General features: G+C 42.5%; 1 protein-coding gene across 2 annotated transcripts in view; it reads right to left on the bottom strand.

Annotated features, from left to right (window-relative positions):
* hivep2a (HIVEP zinc finger 2a) overlaps positions 1–24,767 on the bottom strand; it is a 119,107-nt gene that overhangs the window by 71,960 nt on the left and 22,380 nt on the right. Inside the window, exon 1 of one of the 2 annotated variants that reach the window (XM_084378158.1) lies at positions 5,604–5,952. The exons of the other annotated variant lie outside the window; for it this stretch is intronic. The gene's annotated coding sequence lies outside the window, so the exon portion shown is untranslated. Of the gene's footprint in view, positions 1–5,603; positions 5,953–24,767 lie in introns of those variants that run through there. 2 annotated transcript variants of the gene reach the window in all.

Raw genomic sequence — 24,767 nt, 5'->3', positions numbered from 1 at the left:
CAAAGTTCAACCTTCCTCATTTACCGCAGCGATGCCATCATCCTTTCATCCCTCTTTCCCCCTTAAATTACTCTTTTCTTTTAGTATCTTCAGACTCTTTCCTCCATCTTTTCCATCTATCCTGTTCTCCATCCTTCAATCATCCCACCAACATCCCTCCATACCGTTGTACACCCTGTGTCACTCCCCAATCCCCACCATGGACCCATCCCTCCCTCACTCTCGATCTGTTATTCCTCCATTACTCTTTATCCCTCCCTTTTAAGTCTTGCATTCCTTCTACACCTGCATCTCTGTCCTTCAACATCCCTCCATCCTTTTCGCCACCCTTCAATCAGTCCATCAATATCCCTCGATCCTTGCTTCCATCTGTATCCCTTTTTTCCTGTCAGCCTCCATCTGTCTGTCCCTCTCTCCCATCATCCCTCCATCATGAAGCTCATTTTGCCAACCGACCAGAGGCTATGATATGCTGCCACTACCTGCTGTGTGTGTGTGTGTGTGTGTGTGTGTGTGTGTGTGAGAGAGAGAGAGAGAGAGAGAGAGAGAGAGAGAGTGTGTGTGTTTGTGTGTGTGGTCCTGGCAGTGTTTGCAGCACAGAAGGTATAAGGGGCTTATACCTGCAGAGAGAGAGAGAGAGAGAGAGAGAGAGAGAGAGAGAGAGAGAGAGAGATGAATGTGGAGTGTGTCGTAAAACTGGACGTCAAGGTGATACAGCCACCTGTCCTGCTTCAGCATGTGTGTTTGTGTTAAGGATACTAAGAGGAAGCTGGGTTGTGTTTGGTAACATGAGTTTTGTGGTTGAGTTACTACACACACACACACACACACACACACACACACCCTGAAGAAGAAGCACAAATATAGGTCAGATGCTAGTGGGACAGACAGATGGATGTCAAAGGGAAGGAAGGAATTTACAGAAATCAAGTTCACAAGTAACTTATAACTCTAATCCACTCGTTTTTGTGGGTAAATGATACGTACTGGTCTCAGTCTCTAGTGTAGAAAATCGATTAATTCACTAGAAAACACCCTAATAATACAAGGTGATGTCACATCAGAGACCTCGTAAAAGAGGAAACAGCCCAGTCAAAGCATTTTGAGTAGAAAAGTCTGTAACACCAGAGATGGCGATTGTTCGACACGTGTCCCGCCCCCTCCCCCCAAAAGCCAATCGTTTGCTTTCTCACAGCCAAACTGGGAAACACATCCGCCCATCGTGTTGTTGCACTGATGCCAGCGCAGACGGTCTTCTAATAGGCATGGAAGTGGAGGATAACAAACTAATGCACGGGATTACAAAAAAATGTGAGTTTATTCAAGGATTAGACATTAAACCTGCATTTATTAAAGTGCTCTGCTGGGATGAGCTGACGGCGTCTCACTCACTCTGGAGTGAGTCATATAAAAAGTTGGTGTGAAACCGTGCACATGCGCTGTTGAAGTAAAGATGTTTTTTAAACATCTTTTCAATTTTAAACAGTGCAGTACTGACAAAAACTAAACTGTTAACATAAAAACGAGCACAGACAAGTCATTCAAGTCTGAAGTCAAGTCAAGTAACAAGTCTTTACCAAGTCCAAATCTAGGCAACTTGCAAGTCATAAACACAGTGACACAGTCCACATCTCTGCTGGATTTAAAAGGGTGTGTTCTAGCTAAAATGTGCTGTTAATTGATCTTTAAAGACAAAAAGGAAAAAATAAGTTGAATAAAAAACAAAGACGTATTCAATTTTGTCCGTGCTAAAAAATACAATTCAGATTTATAACGAACTGGGTCTTGTGTTTGTTGTTCTGGCCAGTTTTATCCACAGGGATTATAATGTTTTACTCACCAAGCTAGTAATGCAGCGGCATCACTTAATGTCCTACAAGGAGTTTTTTTTTTACTGGCTAGTTTTCATTGTGGGGTGACAAGTACAAATTGTCAGATGATCAGACAGGTTGTGATTATAACCAAAGTGCTAAATTACTGTTGATACTAAACCTCCATCACAGCCTTGCAGACCGACTTCTGCATTCAAATTCGACCCAATGCACTCAGTGTTAGTCGTGTGCACAGTTCAAAGTCCCCACCGGACTTGTTAGTATGTGATTGTGAAGTGTTATCATAAGTGATAGAAAAAGAAAGAGAATTATGAAATAACAGACCCCAAGTTCAAACTTGATTGTTGATTTTGGAAAAAGTATAACAAAGCATGAGTCACAAGCATCCATGTTGCTAACTGCTGTCAGCTAGCTCGCATGCTAAGTGCCCCGTCTCCAGTATCATGTTTATTCAAACCAGCCAACAGGCCACTTCCTGTGCAGCAGAGGATTCTTCCTCAGAAGCAGCTGCCAGACAGACTTCACCAAGCAACATCAACACAACATGCACATAAATAAAGGCAAACAGTGTGTGATGTTCACTGAGATGGATTAGCTGTCTCTGCAGGATGATTTTCATACTGTACGCAAATCAATAGGAACCTGTCTGGAAGCAGGAAGAGCACACCAGAGTGCAGCTCTTTGGATGTTAGCTGCAGCCGCTGGTGCTAATCTAGTTTCCCCTTGCTTCAGTTCACTGTTATTTGCTCCTCATGATGCGTAACAGCATCTTTCTGGGAAGCAAGATGTCAGACAAGTCACATCTCCCAAAAAACAAATCCCATTCAAATGAGCAGTGATAATCTGCGCTGAAGTAAAGCGATCAACTGTGGCCTCAGACACACATCGCCTACTCAACCGACTCCACACAGCTTCACACGGCGCCTGCACGCGCACACACACACACACACACACGTGCACTGCAAAGGCACACGTGCACATACCAGGGCAGAAGCAGCACACTTCACTGTCTGAGAATTTGTGAATGGAAAAATGGTTTAACACACTTGGCGGAGCAGCAAACTTCCTACGCTTCTTTCTGAGAGGACTGGAGGAACTGATTGTCTGTCTGTCTGTCTGTCAGCCTGCTGGAAATGTATTTGTATATGGTCCTTATCAGTTTGTCTCACTATTTGACTGCATGTCTGTGTGTCGGGCTGCCTTTCTCTGTTTGTCTGCCTGTCTTCCTGTCTGTCTATTTCTATTTGTTTACCTGTCCGTCTGAGCATCAACGTGTCTGTCTGCCTGCTTCTGCTTTTTGTTTGACTCTCTATCTGCCCCGCCTGTCTGTCTTCTTGCTTCTCAGTCTGTCTGTCTGCCTGACAGCCCGTCTAATGTTTGAGTCTATCCGTCACTTTATTCAACTTTCCTGAACTGTCTGTCAGTCTTTTTCGCTGGAAAACACAGACTGACAACTGAGTCTTTTACCACAATCCAGACAGACTTCAACAACTATGATATGTCCATTAGAGCTGCAACTAAGAATTATTTTCATTATTGGTTAATCTGCCAATCATTTTCACAATTAATCAAATAATAATTAAGTCTAAAATGTCAGAAATGCACATCACAGTTTCCAAAAAGCTTCGTGAAATTGCTTTTTTTGTCCCACCAACAGTCCAAAACCCCAAAACAACTGACTAATTGTTGCAGCTCTAAATGTAGGTGTGATGAAAAGAGTCATTTAAGTGGGAAAAGAGGGATGGAAAGATGAATGCATGACTGTGGTAGAGGTGAGGACGAGAGTTGTACTATGGAACAACCTCAGAAGGAAAGAAGAAGAATGACGAGTCACGGGTTGAAGAGTGTTTTTGACTTCTTCACTCCTCTTCTCTTTCTTCTTCTATCATCTTTCCTCATAGTCTTTCCTTCTGCCTCCTCCCTCGGCCTTGTTTCACCTCTTCCATTCATCTCTTCTTCTTTCTTTTTTTACTATTCTTCCTGTCTACTATTCTTCTCTCTTTACCTCTTGTTTTGACCTTGTTCTCATCAGAGGTAACAAAAGTCCACACATTCTTTCCTCCAGTAGAAATGTACTCAGAGTATCAAAGTAAAGAGTCTCCCTCTGAAGGACATTGCTACCAGTCATTTCTGTGCAAAGCTAACTGAAGCTCACGTCATATTAATATAATTCAAAGACTATTCAATTTAAAGGTAGAATCAGAAGGATTTGTCCCAGCTGTTCCTAAACGCACCACAAAGGCAGTTGATTGTTGAGTCTCATTCCCAGGACGTCAAATAGCCACATTTTGGGTTGGTAAAGCGTCCGAGCAGCAACAAAGTGAGAGAATAAGAAAATCCAGGCAGAGGGCTGCAGGGTCTCTGCAGATACGAGACACTAACACGCCTTTTCTCCCCATTCCAGTCTCCCTCTGTCTGTTTCTGTCTTCTTAGTAAAAGCCTGTTTTGATAGCTTAAATCACAATGGTACCGAAACTGGATCAGGCACATTTCAAAATAAAAGCATTTCCTACGGTCGGAGCCACTCGCTGGGCTGACACAGTTTAAAGAGAGAGGAGTGGGTAGAAAGAAAGAGGATGAGGAGAAAACATGACAGGAAACAACAGAAAAAGAGAGAGGAAGAAATGATGACAGGAAAGAGGAGCGTGTGATAAAAACAAGATGAGGTGAGGAGAGGAAAGAAAGGGGAAGAGGAGGAATGAGAAACAAAAAGACAAAAACGCTGAAAAGCAAAACCAGACTGAATGTTGAGACAGTGACTGTAGAGTAAATCAAGATGTAAATAAAAGAAGAAATGGCAAAGAAGAGAGAAAGGAGAGGGCGAAAGACGAGAAGAAATCACTGTGAAGGTCAGTGTTATAGTAATCCCACCTCCTTGACAGACAAATGGCTGTGTTTGTGTGTATGTGTGTGTGTGTGTGTGTGTGTGTGTGTGTGTGTGTGTGTGTGTTACTAGAGTAACTTGTTATACAAGGGAGGTCCCAACACACACACATGCACACACACACACACACACACACACATGCATGCACACACATACAAAGTTCAACCTGTTTTCTTGTAAATCACTATTCTTAAGGTTTGAGACGACCAACACCCTCTGCGTGTGTGTGTTTGTGTGTGTGTGTTTAAGTGTGTGCGTGTGTGTTGCGGTGGCACCCCTCAGTTAATGGAGGGAACTGACACCACTGTGTGAGACAGTCAGCTGTCCAGTGTGTGTGTGTGTGTGTCCATTAACAACAGCACCCTGGGAGAGAGGAGAGGGTGATGAGAGACGAGGATTTCAGTAGATAGATAGATAGATAGATAGATAGATAGATAGATAGATAGACAGACAGACAGATAGATAGATAGATAGATAGATAGATAGATAGATAGACAGATAGACAGATAGATAGATAGATAGATAGATAGATAGATAGATGATCAGGAGGGAGAGAGACACTGGAGAAGAGTGAAACAACAGAGAAAGAGAGAAAGCGAGAGAGGAAGGAAAAGCTAATTTCTCATGAAGTAGCCTATGTCACACACCAGACGATTACCACACACTGTCATTCACGGCTGCTGCATTGCCACGACAACGATGGACGAGGACATCCCCCCTGCTTGGTTGCAACACACACATACACACACACACATGGACACACACGCACACACACACCAAAAGAAGCATCACAAAGAAAAAGAAGAGAAAAACTCCACACACAAGTAAAGATAGATAGATAGATGGATAGAGAGAGAGATAGATAGATAGATAGACTATGAACCAACCTGGCCGGCTCTCCCTCTCTTTCACCGAAAGCATTCCTCTGTGTTCACACTACCTCCTTCCATCGCCACGGTAACAGACACACCGACCCTCTCACACACACTTTCTCTCTCTCACCCTCTCTCTCTCTCTCTCTCTCTCTCTCTCTCTCTCTGTCTCTCTGTGTCACACACACACATGCACTCAAGTTTAAACTCCCATTATGTCCAGTTTCATCCATCCATCCGCTCCTCTGCCTGTACGTCCGTCCGTCACCCTGTGTGTTTACATCTGAGTGTGCTCACTCGTTCACTGGGCAGGCATGTGTGTGTGTGTGTGTGTGTGAAGGTGTGTGTGTGTGTGTGTGTGTCTGTGTGTGTGTGTGAGTGTGTGTGTATGTGTGTGTGTGTACAGCAGAGTGGGAGCCCTAGAGAAACACTCCTCTTGCCACAGGAGTAAAGCCCAGGCGTGACGCAGAGCCAGAAATAGATGGAGGGGCCGCGGCTGGGGGGGAGGCGCCGGGCCGACACGTAAAGGCACTTTTGCAAGGACGAGCATGCAAACACATACACTTTAACTGTTTGTATATATACACTGTAAGTACAGTGTGTGCCCCAAAAATATAAGATGATTACTTTAATACACACATGCACTAAGATTTTGTAAACATAAATACAGGACAGAGAGTCAAATGTACATATATATGTATTTCATGTATCTACAGTATTTTACACTAGAGCGGCAACAATTATTAAATTGATCAATAAGTTGTCAACTATTATATTAAGTGTCAACTATTTTGACGATCAATTAATCAGTTTGAGGGATTTTTTAAGAAAAAAAGTTCAAATTCTCTGATTCCAGCTTCTTAAACTTGAATATTTTCACTTTGTTTATGTTTCAGAACCAACATCAGTTTGTATTATTGTACAATAAGACTACTCATACAAGTGCAACATGATAACAAGCCTTTTTTGTAACACTCACTCGGGACATTTTTATGTTTATAATGATCTGACACTTGACAGACTAATCAATGTCATATTAAAAAAATCCTCATACTTACTAAAATAAGTCAAAGTAACATCAGTCTAAAACTGATTCAAGCTGCAACATTTACACACTTAGTTGTCAACTATTAATTACTCCCCAACTATATTGATAATTGATTAATTGGCTTAAATAATATGCCGTCACAGGAGCCCAGGACATAGGACAGGCTCTGGGCCAGAACAGGGCCAGCTACAGTCATGCAGTTGGCTGAATTCAGGGCAATGTCAAGAGCATCTGTGTTCTGGCAACCAGATCTGGACCACCTGTGGCCCATAAGCCATTACTGCATGTGGGTGAGTATATGTAGCTGTGTGGCCTGTCACTGGGACAGACGTCGTCGTACCTGGCAACCCAACCCAGAGGCAGAGGCGAGCGTGTGCAAACGGCCCTGTCTGATGTGTGTCACTCGTCCCTGCACTGCTCCAGCCCTCCACTCCTAAGTTAAAGTGATAGTTTGGGTCTTTTGCTGTGGGGTTTTATGAGGTACTTATTCCCTAGTCAGTGTATTACCTGCAGCAGAGTAGCTGGCAGAAAGACCAGGCCTCGTGTGCGAGACCTTCCTCTTTGTTGACATTTGCCTCCTGTCTCACTTGCTTGCCCTCTTGCCACCCCTAAAACTCTCCTTATTTTTCACAGGCTAATGTTGGCAGATACGATAATACAGGTATGACCTGCAAGGTTAAAAATCAAATTGGATGTCTTTTCAAGGTCCGACACAGCAGAGTTTGAATCCGGGATCAAGGTTCTTTAATGTTAAATCTCTGATTTTTATGTCAGATTGCTGATAAAATAAAGTCATTTAAAAAAAAAAGTGCCACTTTGGCTCTGATACAGCATCCAGCATCCTACAGATTCAGGTTTTCAGTCCCCTTGATTTCTAGTAATCGGTATCGGCCCTGAAAAAGCCATACATCAGTCGACCCTTACAAAAAAAAACATTCAAGGCCTTGATTTTCCCCAATATTTCAAAACTTTAAGGATTTCATGGATCTAAGGAACCCTGGGTATGAAACCACACACACACATGCAACCATTAATACACACATTAATGCAGCACATATAATACACATACACAAACAGACCCATTAATTATAAAAACACATTTATGCATTCACATATGCAAACACACAATCATAAACACACACTACACCTAATGTTCAGTTTCATTACCATTTCAGTGTATGTGTGTGTGTGTGTGTGTGTGTGTGTGTGTGTCACTGACACTGAGGCCTGTCCTGTTGTGCAGTGAGAATACTAAACATCACTGCATTTCATATTCACTTCATATGAATCATATATTCAACCTCGGGTCAGTGTTGTACCTACTGTGTGTGTGTATATGTACTCTGTATGTGTGTGTGTGTGTTTGTGTGTGTGTGTGTGTGACACAATGCTGTATATTTGCAGACCTCAGCACTCTGCAGCTGCACCTGGTTTAACACTGATGTATATACTATGTATTATGTATTGCCCCCCCCCCCCCCCCCCCCCACACACACACGGATGTATGAATTATGCACATGTGCAGACTGCGGTCTATAAATACACATTCTATTGTGTCATTTCACATGATACACTAACTGTCTTTGTTTTCAAATACTTTACATTATTATTTAATTAACTAGTAAACAATGAATGGTTTAGAGACAACATCTGGACACACACACACACACACACACATGTTCTAACTGGGCCAGATAGATGTCTGTCCTCTCCTCTGCATTAACTGCACATTAATAATTCAACACAGTATTGTTGACTATAAGCTATCACACAGGATCCTAAACGTCCACACACACACGCACACACACGCACACATAAAACACACACACACAGTGGTTATGAAACAGCTGTTGAGTCGAGGGCTCTGTATGTATCTGAGCCGTTAGAGCGCAGCTTACATAAATACTTGATCATATCTGGATTGCTCTCAGTCTGAAAATACATAATCCTCCTTGTTAGGATCACTCACCACGAGGATGGAGCGAGGGAGAAAGAAGAGAGGAAACAGAAAAGGAGAGGAAAGAAAAGAAGGGAGGGATGAAGGGATGAAGAGACAGGAACAAAGCCTGCAGAACAAATTTTAACAGGATGGTGTGATTAGAGAAACGTTCAACTACAGCTCCCATAAGGATCCACGGGACATCCCTCTGCAGCTTATGTTGTGATGTCATGCTGCGTTCGAGTCATGCCGGGAAAATGGGAATAATTGGAAAACATCTTGTTGATCAAACTTGGGAACATTCATGCATTATTCCAACATGGTCAGCCCCATTAATCAACCATAGAAATGTAGCTGAAATGATCTATTTTTACCTTGTTATCATTCCTGGAAGCAATACAGCATCTAAATCATCTGGATTTAATCCAATTTCATCAAGATCACAAACTCATCATATCTTGCACAAGAGAGCTCGTGTGCTCATTATTTCCCCTCTCAGCTGCTCTTACATAAGATTTCTCAGACAGTAGTTCTCAAACTTTTCAAGAAGAGTTCACGACCACACTGACCACCAGTCCAACGCTGGACTTTCTAGGCTTTTAACTCACAACATCCTGAAAGTACCAAAATGAAAAGAAGAGGGTTTTTCAAGGCAAATGATATCATTGGTACAGGCCATGTAATGTAAAAATGATTCTCCAGACTAAAACCACCCAGTCTGCTGACCCCTGGAACACCCTTGGGAGACCCAACCCAGGTTGAAAACCTGATATGATGATACGATGTGATCAGCCCAAAACCGTTGTGGAATGCAAAATAAATATTCATTGTTGAGATTCTTGAGATAATATGTTGTTTGCCTGATGCTAGTGATACATCTTGAGAAGGAGACATTATAGTCTCTTCATTTTACATCATTCATCTAGGCCAAAGGATCCAAAGGATACTCAAAGACAACACCCACTGTCACAATGATCCATCTTCAGCTTCAGAGTTCATAAAATCCTTAATTTAAACACTGGGTGTCCTGCTCTGCAGGAAGTGATGTGTTGTGTGCTTCAGGTTTGTTTTCGAGTAAACAGAGGAAGAGAAACTAGCCAGTCAGTTGACAACAAAGACACCACAGGTCTAACTTCACTGTTTCATTGACACAGTGAAACACGCCTGCGGCTCTTAGCAGTGAGGAAAACAAAAATGAGGAACTACTGAATCGTGACCTTAAACTACATTAAAGAGAGTAAAACAGAGAGGAAACCGATGGACGCATAGTGTTCATGGAGCGGATGATTTTAGGTTAAGCTGGAGGACGAAGAGCGTGGCGTGATTTGGATCCCGTAATCAAACCGATGAATGGAGGCCGTTTGTCTTTTGTAGCCGTTACAAGACCCTACTCGCTCTTCTTCTTCTTTGTTAATGGGGAATATTAATTTCCTGTATTCCATCTTTACTGCATTAATATTTGATGATTAAATATGGCTAGAAGCGTCTCATCCTCGTCCCCAGCCGGGCTCTGTCTCTGTCTTTGTCTCCCTGCCGTTTTATTTTCTGTCGTCCGAAAAGGTTTTTATTTCTGTCTCCCTTTGTCTCGGCACTGTGCTTCAGTCTCTCTTTTACTTCTGTGTGTTTTATTTTATCAATCACTCCTCCGCTACCCTCAAAAGCGCTTCACTCCTTTCCTTTTGTTTTCCTAATATTCCTTTTCAATATTTCAATCACTCTACATCTGCTTCCCTCTTCAAATGTCCTTGTTCTTTTCTTACTGGTACTTGCATAGTAATGAAATTAAAGTGTGTATTTTAACAGAAACTATGGTCAAGCATCTTGTTTTCTGGTAGCATGTAGTTGGTAGCAAACCAAGCCCCCAGGAAGACACAACCCCTGTGAAATGACTTGTCTCACTATCAGAATTTGAGCCATTCGGAAAGTCTAAGCGCTGCACAATGAAATAATTTTATCCCCATTCAAGTTAGCCTGCCGCTTAACAGGAAGTTAGCTGTCTTGGCCAAAAGAAGTCTCTTTGGGCCGCAGAAGGTAATTCTATACCCGGGAAGTCAATCATTTTTGGTTTCATGCGCCACTGAGCAGCTTTCACAGGAATCAACGAGGCTCTAATGCTGTATCCAGCTTTTAATCATTAAATCCATGGCCGAAACTCAAGGCTACAAAACGGTAGCCTCCAAACCAATGTGTGACATCGACGTGGGTTTAGACTTGCTCCGGTCCAGAGGGTGGTGGCAATGCAACCAAAGCTGTCCGGTGGATGCGAAAGCTGCCACGAGAAGAATGACATTTGCACTTTAACGTTAGCTAGCAAACAATGATCCATAAACGATCACAAACACATGGATGAATGGCTTTTATGGACTACAAGTGAGGCAAACGGATCAATAAACGGTTGCACTGAACTGGCATCAGATAAGCGCGCCTTCTGGATGACTGCTTTTCTTTCTGTGGTTTATATTTAATCAACAGAGCAACTAGACTAGCTTCTGTTAAATTTCAGCTGCTGCTATCACAATGCACAGATGGAGTTAGTGGATATTTCCACAGACTGATGTAGTTACACAAATGAGTGGTAAAGATTATGTTTGCATCTTGGAGAGACGAGTGTACACCCGTTAAACATCTGGCCTTCAGAGGAGCTTTGGGCAACTCAGTTTTAATCCATCTTGAAGGCTTCTTGGATGCGTCTATACTTCACTTTTCCTCCTTTAAAGAGGGTCTTAATCTTCTGAAAGGTCACCATTGCTTTGTTCCTGTGTTTTTTCAATGCCAAAGTTGTTCAGTATGAACTACAAGAAGACGAGAAGTCCTCCACTGAGCCTCAGTTGTCCAGTCCAGTCCTCCACCCGCTTCTCTTCTGTTTTGTCTCTGTTTCCTTATCGTTACACACCAATCAAGGCTAAAATCTTCCTTATTGTAAAATAGCAATTCACTGGTTAACTGACAAGCACACACAGGCACTCAAACACACATTAATGTACACACACGTACACGTACCTGCATGCAAACAAATCTGAGAATGAGAATGCCTGCAGGTGCCCACATGTGGAGTGTGCAACACACACACACACACTTAAATTCAAACATAAAATGCATGGGCACACACAACTGTGAGCGCCTGCGAGCTTACCCATAAAATAATGTGCACACACACACACACACACACACACACACCTCTATAGACAACAGAGAGCAGCCAGTAGCTTTGGAAGTAGAGCAGAGAAAATGCGAGGGCTGTTCTTTCCACATGCCGAGTTTCCCTGCAGCAAAGTACCATGGGAAACACGGCGTTGTCCTGAAAAGAGGTCTTTCTGTATGTACGGGGACCTCGGCGAAATCTTGAGCCGATTAGGCGGTGTCTGACTTTGACAGCATCTATAAAATGACGTCCTTTTCGCTGCGTTTGACAGTTATCTGGCCAATATTGTGATTGAAATTGCATTTATATTCCAGAAGTTAAAGTCTGGGCCTTTATTGATGTAGACAACTCATCATTTTCCAACTACTTCACTCTGTTTTGATGCTTTGGGATGTTTTTTTTTGTTTGTTTTTTCAAAACGTTGTGCCTATAAAGCTTCATTGAATTAAACTGAGAGCTAGAAAGACAGAGGGACCACTTTAGCCTCTAAGCCACAGGGGGACCCAGTTGAGTGTTATGCAACCGAGCCCTGCCAACACACACACACTCACACACACACACACGCATACACGCACTCACACACACACACGCATACGCCAGCTGTCCCTAATTCCAGCAGTGAAAACTATCTCTGTCTATTTGTCTATCTCTGCTTCCCTGTCTTCTTCCTCTCTTCTGTTATCTCTCAATCAGCCTCGATCTGTCATTATGTCAACCCCTCCACTCCACATGGCCAAAACTATGTGGACACCCCTGCCTTGTTTTTCATGCTTTGAGCTCGGCACCTTAGTTACAATGACAGGAAATATTAATGCTCCAGCACTGAGTGATATTTTAGAGAACATTTCCAGTTCCTGTTTCAACATGATGGTCCCCCACATGGAGAACTGGTTTTGCAGACCGATGACCTCAACCCCATTTAAAACCTTTGGGATGAACTGGATCCTTGCAGACAGATGCAACATCTGGACCCTTAAGGCTGTTACAGCAGCACACTAAAGCAACATTTTGCAACTATTTTACCTTGAACAACAGCTTCAAAATCATTTGAATGTCGCATTAACTTGTAATAGAGTGAATGGTGATTCTGCCGGGGAGTGTTGGTGTTTACCAGGAGGAGGTTTTCAAGTGCGGGGCCGAAATGGATGGACAATAGGACAGAAGCGATGGTACCGAAGAGGACATTGGCTTGACTTAGTTAAATGTCTTGTGTTGCACTCGATGCTCGATGTTTGTCTGTGTTAGCAGGTTTTACAGCCACATGTTGTGGTCTCTGGTTTAGATTACTTTAGCTTGGCGTGCTGTTAAGTTAGTGTTACGAGTTGTTAGATGCATTTTTGCAAACTTGGACTGTTACATGGCAAAAAAAGGTTGCATTCAAGGGGGCGCCAAGTTGCAAATTTACTTCATAATGTTGCTTCAATGCTTATGGTTCCAGAGTGAGATCTCATAAGGGTGTAATGTTTGGGTGTCCACATACTTTTGGCCACTCGTTCTCTTCTCGTCTTTTTATCCCTCTCCCATCACTTCACACTCTCGCTCTCTATCTCACCGTGTCACTCCGCAGGGTTTCATGTTGCTCATGGCACCTGTCGCCCCCTGGGGGTGGTACAATCCACACACACACACACACACACTCAAATACACACACACAAACGCACACGCTCAACTCGACCTACTTGAAAAGGTGGTGTTCATTAATAGAAGTCTTGCAGTTTGTATAGGGGGGTTCCCACTCATAGCAAGGGTGACACACACACACACACACACACACGCACGCATGCACACACAGACACACACACACACACACACACACACACACACGTACGTATGCCAGCAACCTTCCCAGCAGGCTGAGTGAAGAACAAGTACAAACCCTCGAATTCACCCTCATTAAAGAGACTGCTGCTCTAAGCACTCTTACACACACACACACACACACACACACACACACACAGCAGTGGCCAGCTGCTCAGGTACAGCTGACCACAGCGGCTGACGTCAGCTTTTAAAGGTTACCATAAACTTGATTACTGATTACAAAAAACACAGCGCTGACCCCAAACTTCGCTTCATTAAAGTTAACGAGTCGGACCTCAAAACACAAAAGGTTACCTTCGGCTTTAATCACAGAACATCAACACAAACGACTCACATAACTTATTTCTGCAGCAGAGAAGAAACACCTGTGACATGATGACATAACAGAAGCAAACTGTAATGAAACACAGAAAAGCAAAAAGGGCAAAGAAGAGGAAGGAGAAGACATTTAAGATACTTCAAGCAAAGTGTCCTCCCAGGGCTCCCAACATCCTGTTGTTGTTAAATGTATAACATGGTGATAAGAGTGTTGGCATGTAACAACAAATCCCATGAGTCTGGGACATAGCATGCTTTCAAAGCCTCATGGGAGCTGCGGTTGTTGGTGGCTAACATCATGTCAAAGGCACTGACCAGAGATTAACCTAGTGTGCATGTTTTGATGGTTGGGGAACCAGAGTACCTGGAGGAAACCCATGCAAGAACAGGGAAAATAAGCAAACTGTGCACAGAAAGGCCCTGCTGGGATTTGAACCCAGGACCTTCTTGCTGTGAGGCTAACCGAGCTGCCCTATACCCTCAATGCATTTCTGAGATATCAGAATGTCGCAGTGATCTGGACCTTTGACCGCTGAGGACCAAAATCTTATCAGTTCATCCTTGAGTCCCAGTGGTTGTTTGTGCCAAATCTGAACTTGAAATGTTACTGCCAGCACTGGGGCATAAAAACATTTAACATCGCCGCTTATAGTCTGCTTTACAGATGAAACAATCAGTACATTTAAAACTTTAAGGAATTGTTCATTTTGGTTGTTGCTTTTTATAAAAGCTTGTTTCGTGATTTCCTGTATTGGCTTATTTCATTCAAAGTCTGGAAAATTTGGGCTGATGTAAATGGCCCAGAGTTGGCCCACCTTCAGAGGGCAACTGCCTACCTCAATGTCTGGCTAACCTGAGGATGTCCACGTCAATTTGGTCGCCAAACATGGCCCAGAGTTGGCCAAAATGCTGCGTGATTATCAAGCTGAATCAGCCCAAATCTTTGCCAACTCCGGCAGCCATATATGAGCCGGATTAGGCATTAGAACATTTGGAGCCTGTGTTGCGAGAACAAAGCCTTTCAACAATCAGAATATTCTATATTTCATTTCATCCATTTTGCATCCTAACAATACAATCAATAGGTGTTTGCTTTTGGCCCTCCAAGGGAAAAAGCTGCCTTCATTGTTGATGAACAATATCTGAATCCAAATCTGAGCAGGCTCTGGCTCAAACAACCAAGATATTTCCACATCATGCCGCTTTAATCCCCGAAAATCAGCACTATGAGAGTCTGCATCCACTTGTCTGTCTGTCTGTTTGTATTTCTGTGTGTGTGTGTGTGTCTGTTTGTTTATCTGTGTGTCTGCTCAGCTGTTTGTCTCTCAGTGTGTCTTCCAGCCCAGGCTTGCCCCACAAAGCTAAAATTATTCGGGGCTGTCCCCACGGACGCTCCAGTTATGTGTCCTTTTCACAGAAGCCAGTTTGGTCCCTGAGACATCAGAGGTATCCAGTTCAGTGTCACACAAGCAAACTATGCCATGCAGACACACACACACACACATTTACAAGGTCTATGATAAATAGTGTGTCAGGGTTAGGAGGGCAGAACCGTCAATCACAGCTGACTGAGACAAGCTCACCCACCGGCCTAAATCTGCAGGGAACTTCTGCTGTTTTACCGGCTGAACACATGCTGAGATGAATGGTACTGAAACGGACAGTTCATAATGTGCACACGTGCATTAACTTCACCAATCAGATATTTAGCTGTGTGAATCTGGCAAAAAAATCCAAATCAGAATCACCCTTTTGAATAAAAAGCCTGTCCCAGAATATGATTTTAGAGCAATTTCTTGAACTACCAGTTCATTTCTGTCTCATTTGAGTGAAATCTTATTTTTTTTTCAACACACCTAGATATTACACTCAGCACCAATTCCCTGATGGTTTTTCTCAGCAAATTGTAAGAGGGGGAAAATGCTTTAATCCATTTTCAGGATGATTTGGGTGTAATTTGCACTTATTCATCTCCATGTGTTTAAGAGGTTTTTTGTGTACCTGTGAAACTGACGACGAGCCGAGTGGAAATACAAGAGGAACATTGCGTTACCTCAGGAATCAGGAACATGGACACCTTGAAGCTATTAAATTACACCAGTGTGATCACATGTTTTGTTACAAGTTTCTGTTAAAGGAACATTTTTGGAAATAAACTGCTGGGATGAATACACCTGCCAACACCTCTAAAACTGACCAGATAATATAAGTTTGGTATTATTACATCGGCACAGAGAGGAATAGTAACCCATCCTGAGTTAAATTTGACAAGCTTCAAGTTAAAATATTTCATAAATATTCTCCAGAATTTATTATTTGCTTATTTTGACGGTTATATTATATGGTTTTCCAGGTCAAATCTGACCGGCTCAGGGTCGTTTGGATCGGTTTGATCCACTAAACTACCCAGCATTTAAAAAAAATCTAATTATCTTAAAAAATGATGATAAAAAGGATGATGAAATAAAAGAGGAAATGTATATTTTGTGGTTTTGAATGGATAACAAGTTAGTTAATAGGGTGTTTTGTGGTCAAATTGGACCTGCAAACACAAAATGCATGTGCCCATTTCTAGCCTGCAAAACTGACCAGGATAATAAGTCGAGCTGTTGTTGTGAAATACAGTGCGAGTCTGAATCAAAAATCAAGTCCGATCATAACCTTAAATTTAAAAAGTCAAAGGTCGAATTCCATCGTGGATGATTTAAAAAAATCTTCTTCATTCTGTAAAAGCGCAACAAAAATCTAAAATGGGAACATAATGACGGCCCTTTCAGTTAAACGGGTATTTTCAGTGTTTCTTTGTCAAAATGGTGCTTCCAAAGATCAAACTGGATGCTCTGAACTACATCTCGCTCTCTGTTCCCCTGAGCTGACAGCAAGACAAGCTGCCAGGCTGGCTCTGTGCGCGCTTGTGTCAGTCAGTCAGCCAGCGGTTCGTTAACTAATTAGTGAGCTCGTTTATCTCATTAGGCTCTGATTGATCTGCCAGCTGATGGACTGGCAACTGAGCGCCCTGTGTGTGTCTGTTGGACGTCAGATGGAGCGGGCTAATCGATATTAACAACACAGGGAAGAGTTTAACTGTTACGCAACCTCATTATCTGGCAGCGACTGAGTGGTTGGGGGGGTGAGGGGGTGGTTACACCAATGTCACCAGAAGGGCAGCCTTCCTGTTAGTGGCAGGAAATTAGCTCAGATAGCGCGGCTAGCCGGCTGCTGGATGCTATCTGATGGTCAGGGCGGTACAGCGTGTGACAACCTGCCAGACACGCACACACACGCACACAAACAGTAACAGGATAGTGTGTTTTTGTTTACTGTGTACTGACTGAAGGAATGTAAAGTACTCAACTCCCTGTTGTGATGAGTAAAAACTAGTTATAATTCAAATACTGTAAATATTTTTATTTGTATTTTGGAAGATGATAGAAAAAATGTATCCCAGATGTTTTAGCAACAACATCAGGATGCATTATTGTGCAGTTTTGTACAATAAGAGTGCTAATGCAATATTATAGAAAGGTATATGTCCATGAACTGAACAATGGCAGGAAGTCAAACGAACTAGAACGCATGAAGGTACAAAATAAAACAGGAAGTGACGTTAACTTCCGAGTTGTCACATTGGTAAAAAATAACATTGATATGATGGTGTTAAAAAGTGGTGAAACAAGCCGTCAATTAATCAATTAGCCAATCAACAAAGACAATTAAGAATTGATTTATCATTTTAGCCATTTATTAACCAAGAACACAAAAATTCACTGGTTCCACCTTCCACCATTCTTTCTCCCACTCTGTTAGATGAAGTGAGATTTTACTGAAGTGACTTGAGTTGACATCTTGATTTTTGTGGGAGTCTTCTCTTCTTTTTTTGTATTTTAAGTCACATGTTTTGTAGTAGCTCAATTTGGCTGTTGGATTTTTCCATTTCAGCTGCTTCTGTTTGGCACAATCCGACCTCTCCATGACTTACTTCCCCCTCGGGAAATTAAAGAAAGGAAAAAACAAACAAATAAAGGAGTCAGAAGCTGACGAGTCACCCTCTGCTTCCCGACAAAAACAGAACAAAACAGGTTGTTTACCACCAGAACTGGGATTCGGGATCTGGGCAAAACTTGAAGCATGTCGGGAAATCTTCATTAATTAAGTCAGCGTGGGAATGCTTTATTTCTCTCAGGGGGATTTCCACACATTCCCACCTGGGAGCTGCCCAGTATAACCACAGCTCCAGTTTAAGTTTAACCAGCGACCTCAGAGTGCCAAGCAACTTAATTGTATCAACCAATGAATACAAATCAATAAAGAGTACTGCTTAAGAGTAATAATCTACAATAGATTCTTACAAATGCCTTAAATAAATACAAAAGTTTCTGAATTTGAACCCTTTGTTGACTTGTTAACGTGTTCTTTGCTCCGAGATCTGATATTTCCCTCATAACTTGAAGGCAGCATAAAACAAAAGAGCTCTTTTTTGTTGATTTTAAAAAACACTAAAAGAGGTGAAAGGGGCATTCAACCAATTTTATTTCAGTTTACTCATCAGAGAGACCACAGACTTACATAACGGCTCTGGAAAGAGATTTATAAAGTTTGAAAAAGGAGAAGAAGAAGCCACACATGGTTTGTTTCAACTGATCCAACTACGAACCGTAATATCGACTATAGACTTCCTTAACAAATCACATCATTTTTTGTGAGTTGTTGAGTGAAAGAAACTTAACAAAACTTTGCAAAACTGCTGTTGTAAATTCTAAATCAATCATGCCTTCTTATAAATTCTGCGACAAATGCAATATATGAAACTCTTTGTTTCCTTGTAAAAAGTGTCAGTCTGCGGCAGCATTGCTGTCCCAGCCTGTCTGCTTCTGTGTCTGAAGTGCGTCTTACCTTTCAACATTTAGCAGCGGTTTGAACACACTGTTTCAACTGATTTCAGCATTTACACTAAATTTATGAAAGAAGACAACATTTTGTTGATGGTAAACATGTAAAATTTTACAAATAGAGTAAACAGTAACCTATATACACAGTTTCTTCCATGTCTGTGAAGAACCTCCCCAGACTCCCTTAAAAAATCACTCAGTTTTGCAAGTTGCTGAGTTAGGAGAAACTTTATGAACTTTGTGGAGCGTTGTCTCTTACTAATTCTTCATTGTTTGGGCCTTCTTGTTAATTCGGCACACGTTATACATTAAGTTCTACTCTGTGCAAAAAAACTGCATTTTTCAGAAGTGGGGTCTTGAAGAGACAGGCATTAAAACGGAGCATTCACAGAGAGGGTGAATAGAGGTACTGCAGCAATGGACAGTATGAGGAAAATAGTGTGTTTTTTAACATTAAAGCTGTAAACATTTTCTAGTAGACACCATGAAGAAAAGTATGAACCTAAAATGTAACACAATGTAGGACCTCTACAGCAGCTGTAGCTTCACAAGTCAGCAGGAATATGAATTTCTTAGAAAGCTGCATCTAAAGGTAACGTCTGCTGTCCTTCTCACTGCATGTGATCCATTATGATACTGTAACCTGAGTGTACAGACACTGAAGGGCACTATTGATGATGTGCACTGATGTGGTGAATCCAGGTAAAAGCCATTAACCTTCACTGATCGCTGTTATTAAATTGGCATCGATCACAGAGGAGGAAATGGAGATGAAAGAGGAGCAGACGAGTTAGAAGAAGATTGAAACTCGGAGATGCTCAAGTTGAGACTGCACCATCAGGAGGATGTTTGAGTTGTAGATTCAGTATTCACACACACACACACACACACACACACACTGACTGCCTGTTCACCTTTAGCTTTCCCTGTGATGCAACAGCTCAGGGAGGGCAGGGGGAGGCCAAACTGGCTTTCCTCATCCACACTCACACACACACACACACACACAAACACATCACAGCTTTCTGCATTGCCGTTGCACCATTCAGCATCAAATATGCATCAAATTATATAAGAGAGGCTCTTATGTAACAGACTCTATCCCCTTCCATACCCCAGTGTGTGTGTGTGTGTGTGTGTGTGTGTGTGTGTGTGTGTGTCTGTGTTTTCATGCTGAGGTCTATGGCTAATGAAGCCATCTTTGCAGGGGAAAAACACAGAAACAGAGGGAGAGAAGGAGGAGGAGCGAATAGCTAAATATAACTCTGCTGGCCCTGAGCAGCATCTGAGAGGAGAGGAGAGGAGAGGAGAGGAGAGGAGAGGAGAGGAGAGGAGAGGAGAGGAGAGGAGGAGAGGAGAGGAGAGGAGTGGAGAGGAGAGGAGAGGAGGAGAGTGGACATATGGAGAAAAAAGAGGAGGATGACGGTGAAGAAAAAGGAAGAGGGAGGACAAACAGATGGAGTAGCATCCTTTACTTGTAAGCCAAATTGAACTAAATGTTAAAAGTTACAGATTTGTGTTAACTAGTTTTCAAACTGTCTATTTATATCAGTTGTATGTCCAGGGGAAGTTTACAGTCACTCAGTCATACTCATCCTGTAACACCACAATGTACTGGGCCCAATCCTGGTCCAGGGATTCAAACCTGCACCTCTAAATATTAAGCTTGCTTCACTAAACTTAAAGCTTCTGCACGCCAAAGTCCAGCTAAATATACTCTAGTTTAATGGTCAGTCCATCCCAGGAGTTGTTTCGTGTGTTTCCACCACCTTAAGAAGAGCAGAACCCCACATGACTGAACTAAACCAGACATAAAGATTGTTTCCACCAAGTAACGTAGGAGCTTAAAGGAAATTTCCAACAATGAAAATGCAGTCCTCATCTACTGACCCCCACGCTGATGGAAAGTAGGGTGAAGTTCCGCAAAGCAATCGCCAGAGTAAATGTTAGCAATGACAAGACACTTTGATTTCTTGCTGATCCTGGAGGCCTGTGGACAAAAGATGACGATGGTGAAACAAAATAAGCTTTGCTTAAGTACCGTACCACCAGACGAGAGAGCAGCTGCTTACCTTCAATTCTTCCTCAGTACTCTAAACAGTAAAATAAAGCCAGGAGGTTTAAATGACGTTGCATTATTATGAGAGCTTAGCAAATCAACCCAATCACCAGAAAAAATGCTTGCGAAGTACTTTCTGCAAAACCTCCGATAAGTTCAAATTGGATGCTTCAAAAACCACTTGGTTAGGGTTAGGAAACATCATGGTTTGGTTTAAAAAAAAACAGTTTTGGTCGCCACAAAAACAGCTGGAGATATCTCCAGGTGTCCTTAAAAATATCCAGTGGTGTGACTCGAACCGCGGTCAGCTGTTTGGTAGCCTTGTTGGCTCTAACAACACCAACACCATCTAATCCACCACCTGATTTAAATAAGCACATAATGTAGACTATGAAACTTCCCCCCGACTTTCCCTCAGCATGGGTAGATAATGACTGAATTTCACATTTTTGGGTGAACTGCTCCTTTAAAACTGAGGATGCACTGAGTAAATACATCAGAAAACACACTGAGCGACTCGGCAGCGTCTGGAGCTCTGGAGGTAGACAAATCCAGCGAGAACGCCAACTGTGTGTGTCTCGCAGCCTCCAAACCCAAACCACACAGGCGGGAAAGCTTCTTCTTTTCTTGCCAGAATCCTTCAGCTCAGATCGTCTCAGCCCGAGCAGCCCTCACTTCAATATTCACACATGCTGCCTAAAAAAACAGCACCCCACGGACAGAAACATAACATATATAGCATAGCAATCTGCCGCCACATAGCAGCCTCTCTACCCAGCGCTGGAATCCACAGCTCTGACATTTCTGCCCGCCGCAAACCGAACGGGAAACCTTTAACGGCCTGAGGTCGGCCTGAGAGAGGGATGGAGATAAATTACAGTGTTTGGTTTGGTGAGAGAGTGAAAACCAGCGAGGAGTGTGAGTGGGTTCATGTTCAGCGTGCCTCTGTCTGCGCACTGAGTGTGTTTCTGCATGTGTGCATGTGTGTCTTTGCGTACGCACGTCTAGGTCTGCGTGTGCATTTACATATTTGTGCACACGTGTTTGTTTAAGAGTCATTTAATATGCAGCGCTCTTCTCGATCAACCTGTTTTTATGGATGTGCTTCCAAAACAAAGTCGAGACGCTGTGCAATATAAAAGTAAAAACAGAATTCGATCATTCGCAAACAAACTGTGTGTCCTGACAACAGTTTTATGAAGAGTTCCTGAGCCCAGTATCCTCGTTGAACCTCGGCCCGTCCTTGCTTGTGAACGACTGGATGCTCCTTTCATACAGGTGTTTTTGGAGCATGCCACAACCCTCCCAATCTTTTGTTGCCCACATCACAACTTGTTTGAAACCTGGTCCTGCCATTAAATTCATAATAAGCACTGAAGTTGACGAGGTAAAACTATGAACAATATTGTCTTTGTACTGTTTTCAATTGAGTATAAGTCAAAAAGGACGAGCAAATGATCACATTCTGCTTTATTTAGAATATGTTTTACACAGCGTCCAGACATTTTTTGGAATTTTTTGGTTTTCAACAGGCCTGCTAGCAGTCTGGGGAAACTTAGCCGAAATCATTCCTCAGATAGCAATTTGAGCAGCAAAAACAAAGACACTCATTCAAATTTAGCTGATTTCTGACTTGAAAACAGGTTGTAAAACAACTCCAAAGAATTACAGGGAGAGACAAAACATCCAGCTGTGGTGAGACAGACAGAATGCAGATTTTTCTGCTAACACTGGAATTTGTTCATGTTAGAGTGGATAGACGGCGGTCGTTACAAAGTAAAATGTTCAGCTCATTATCTTAGCAAACCGAAATATCTCGGTCTTGAATCCTGACCCTTCTGGTCAGAGTGTATTTACAAACTTTATCCACCAAAATATGATGATAGATTTTGAGTAATCGTGGGCAGTTTATGTAATATCAAAGCTATAAATCCTGCAGGTCGATCTTCCTCAGGCCTTCATCTTACCTACACGATGAGCAGAAACACGAGTCAAAGCTCTCCAAAGGCCATTTGTGGCAACTTAAATACGTTTTGATTCCTTCTGAGGTCCTAAATGCAGATAATTCACCTTTCTACCTGTCAGAATATTACAAACTGTGCTGTGGAACATTTCTGAGGGTATTCTGAAGCGAAATGCCTTAAGATGACTCACAACTTTAATACTGCCTCATAACGTGCTTTACTTTCATGCCAACAATCACGATTTTGGAAAGGAGCATCTCCGTATTTACATTTTTTTGAAACGAGACTTATCTGAATATATTTGCATAGATATTTCTGGCCCTCAGCTGAACGTCTCCGCGTTGAACATCCAGTGGGAATTAGACGGAGGGAGGACAGAGCGAAATTTACTGATGACACCGAGGCAGCCTAACAAGAGATCACACACACGCAGACGGCTGACAGCTGCTTCTGATCCTCCTACTGTATGTAGTTTAAGTTAACAGAGAGGTCTGATATCAGCCAGTTGTCAGCCAAATCCTGTCACCGACACCCACAGTGTGTGTGTTTCTCAGCGCGGAAACACACATCAGCTACAAAACAAACAGTGAACGTCTCTAAGTGTCTTTAATTTCGCCCCTCGTCAGTTGAAAGAGAGAAACTGAGGAGAGAGATGGTACAGCTGACAGCCGAGAGGAAAAGGAGGATCCTTTTTGAAATTTTTGGGCCTCTTTTGGCACGTTGGGATGAAAGAGGACACGAGGAGAGGAGGGGAGGGAGGAGAGAGGAGAGGGAAGGAGGCGAGAAGGATGAGATGAGGAGAAAAAGAGGAGGGGGAACTGAAGAACTTGAGAGAGGAGAGGAGGAGAAAAGATGTAGGAAGAGAGGACAAGCGGCAGCAGGAAGGCAAAGGGAGGAAAAAGAGGAGAGACGGATGAGAGAGGAAAGGGAAGGAGGCAAGGAGGATGAGATAAAGAGAAAAGAACTCAAGAGAAGACAGGAGGAGGAAATAAGGCAAAGGAAGGGAAACAGGGCAGAAAAGAAAAGAGAAAAGAAGAGATGGGAACTATAGATAACTAAACAAAGGAGAGGAGGAGAAGAATGAAAGAAAAAAGGGAGAGGAGATCAGATAAAAAGACAAAAGAAAGGAGGGAGAATAGAAGACGAACTAGAAGAAACTAAAGTGAGGACAGAAGTGGAGAGGGAGATAAGAAAAGAGGAAAGACGGAGATGAGAAGGAAATGGGAGGAAAAGACAAAAGAAAAAAGATTAGATTAGATTAAATGAGAAAGGAAAAGAGGACGGAGGAGAAATGGGGAGAAACAAAAAGACGGGAACTAAAGTGAAAACAGGAAAGAAAAAGGAAGAAAACATGAGGACGGATGGGATGAGGTAAAAAGAGAGAAAAGACAAGAGAAGGAGAGAAGGAAGGAGGGTAGAAAAGGATGTAAAGGGTTGGAACAGGTAAGAAATGAGGAGGACAAAAGACGGAAAGGACGAGATGAGATTAAAGAGAAAAGAAGGAAGGAGAGAAAAGAAGAGACGGACCTAAAGGGAGGACAGAAGAGGAGGGGAGGAGAAAATGAGAAGAAAAGAACACAAGAGGAGGCAAGGGAGGAAAATAGGAGGAGAAAAGAAAAAAAGGACAAGAAATTAGATATAAGAAAAAGGAAAAGGGGAACTAAAGAGAGTAAGGAGAGGAGAGGACGAGGAAATGAAGTCGAGGAGGAAAAAAGATTTAACAAAAGAGGGGAAACACAAGGAGGAAAAGGGAGGAGTCGGGAGTAGAAAAGAGAAAAAGAAAAAAGATGAGATTAAAAGAGAAAGGAAAAGAAGACAGAAGAGAAAAGGAAAGGGAAAAAGAAAGGAAACCAGCAGGAGAGATGAGATTGGATAATAAGAGAGATGCAAGGAAGGCAGGGGAAAGAAGGTGGAGAAAGGGAGGAGGAGAGACAAAAGGAGAGCCTGAAAAAGAGGAAGGAAGGAAGGACAAATTAGAAAGATAGATGAAAGGAGAAGA

Source organism: Pagrus pagrus, assembly GCF_965226575.1.
Source record: "Pagrus pagrus genome assembly, chromosome: 16".
Classification (NCBI taxonomy): Eukaryota; Metazoa; Chordata; class Actinopteri; order Spariformes; family Sparidae; genus Pagrus; species Pagrus pagrus.
The sequence above is the reverse complement of the archived record's forward strand: the minus strand, read 5'-3'. Positions and strand labels throughout refer to the sequence as shown.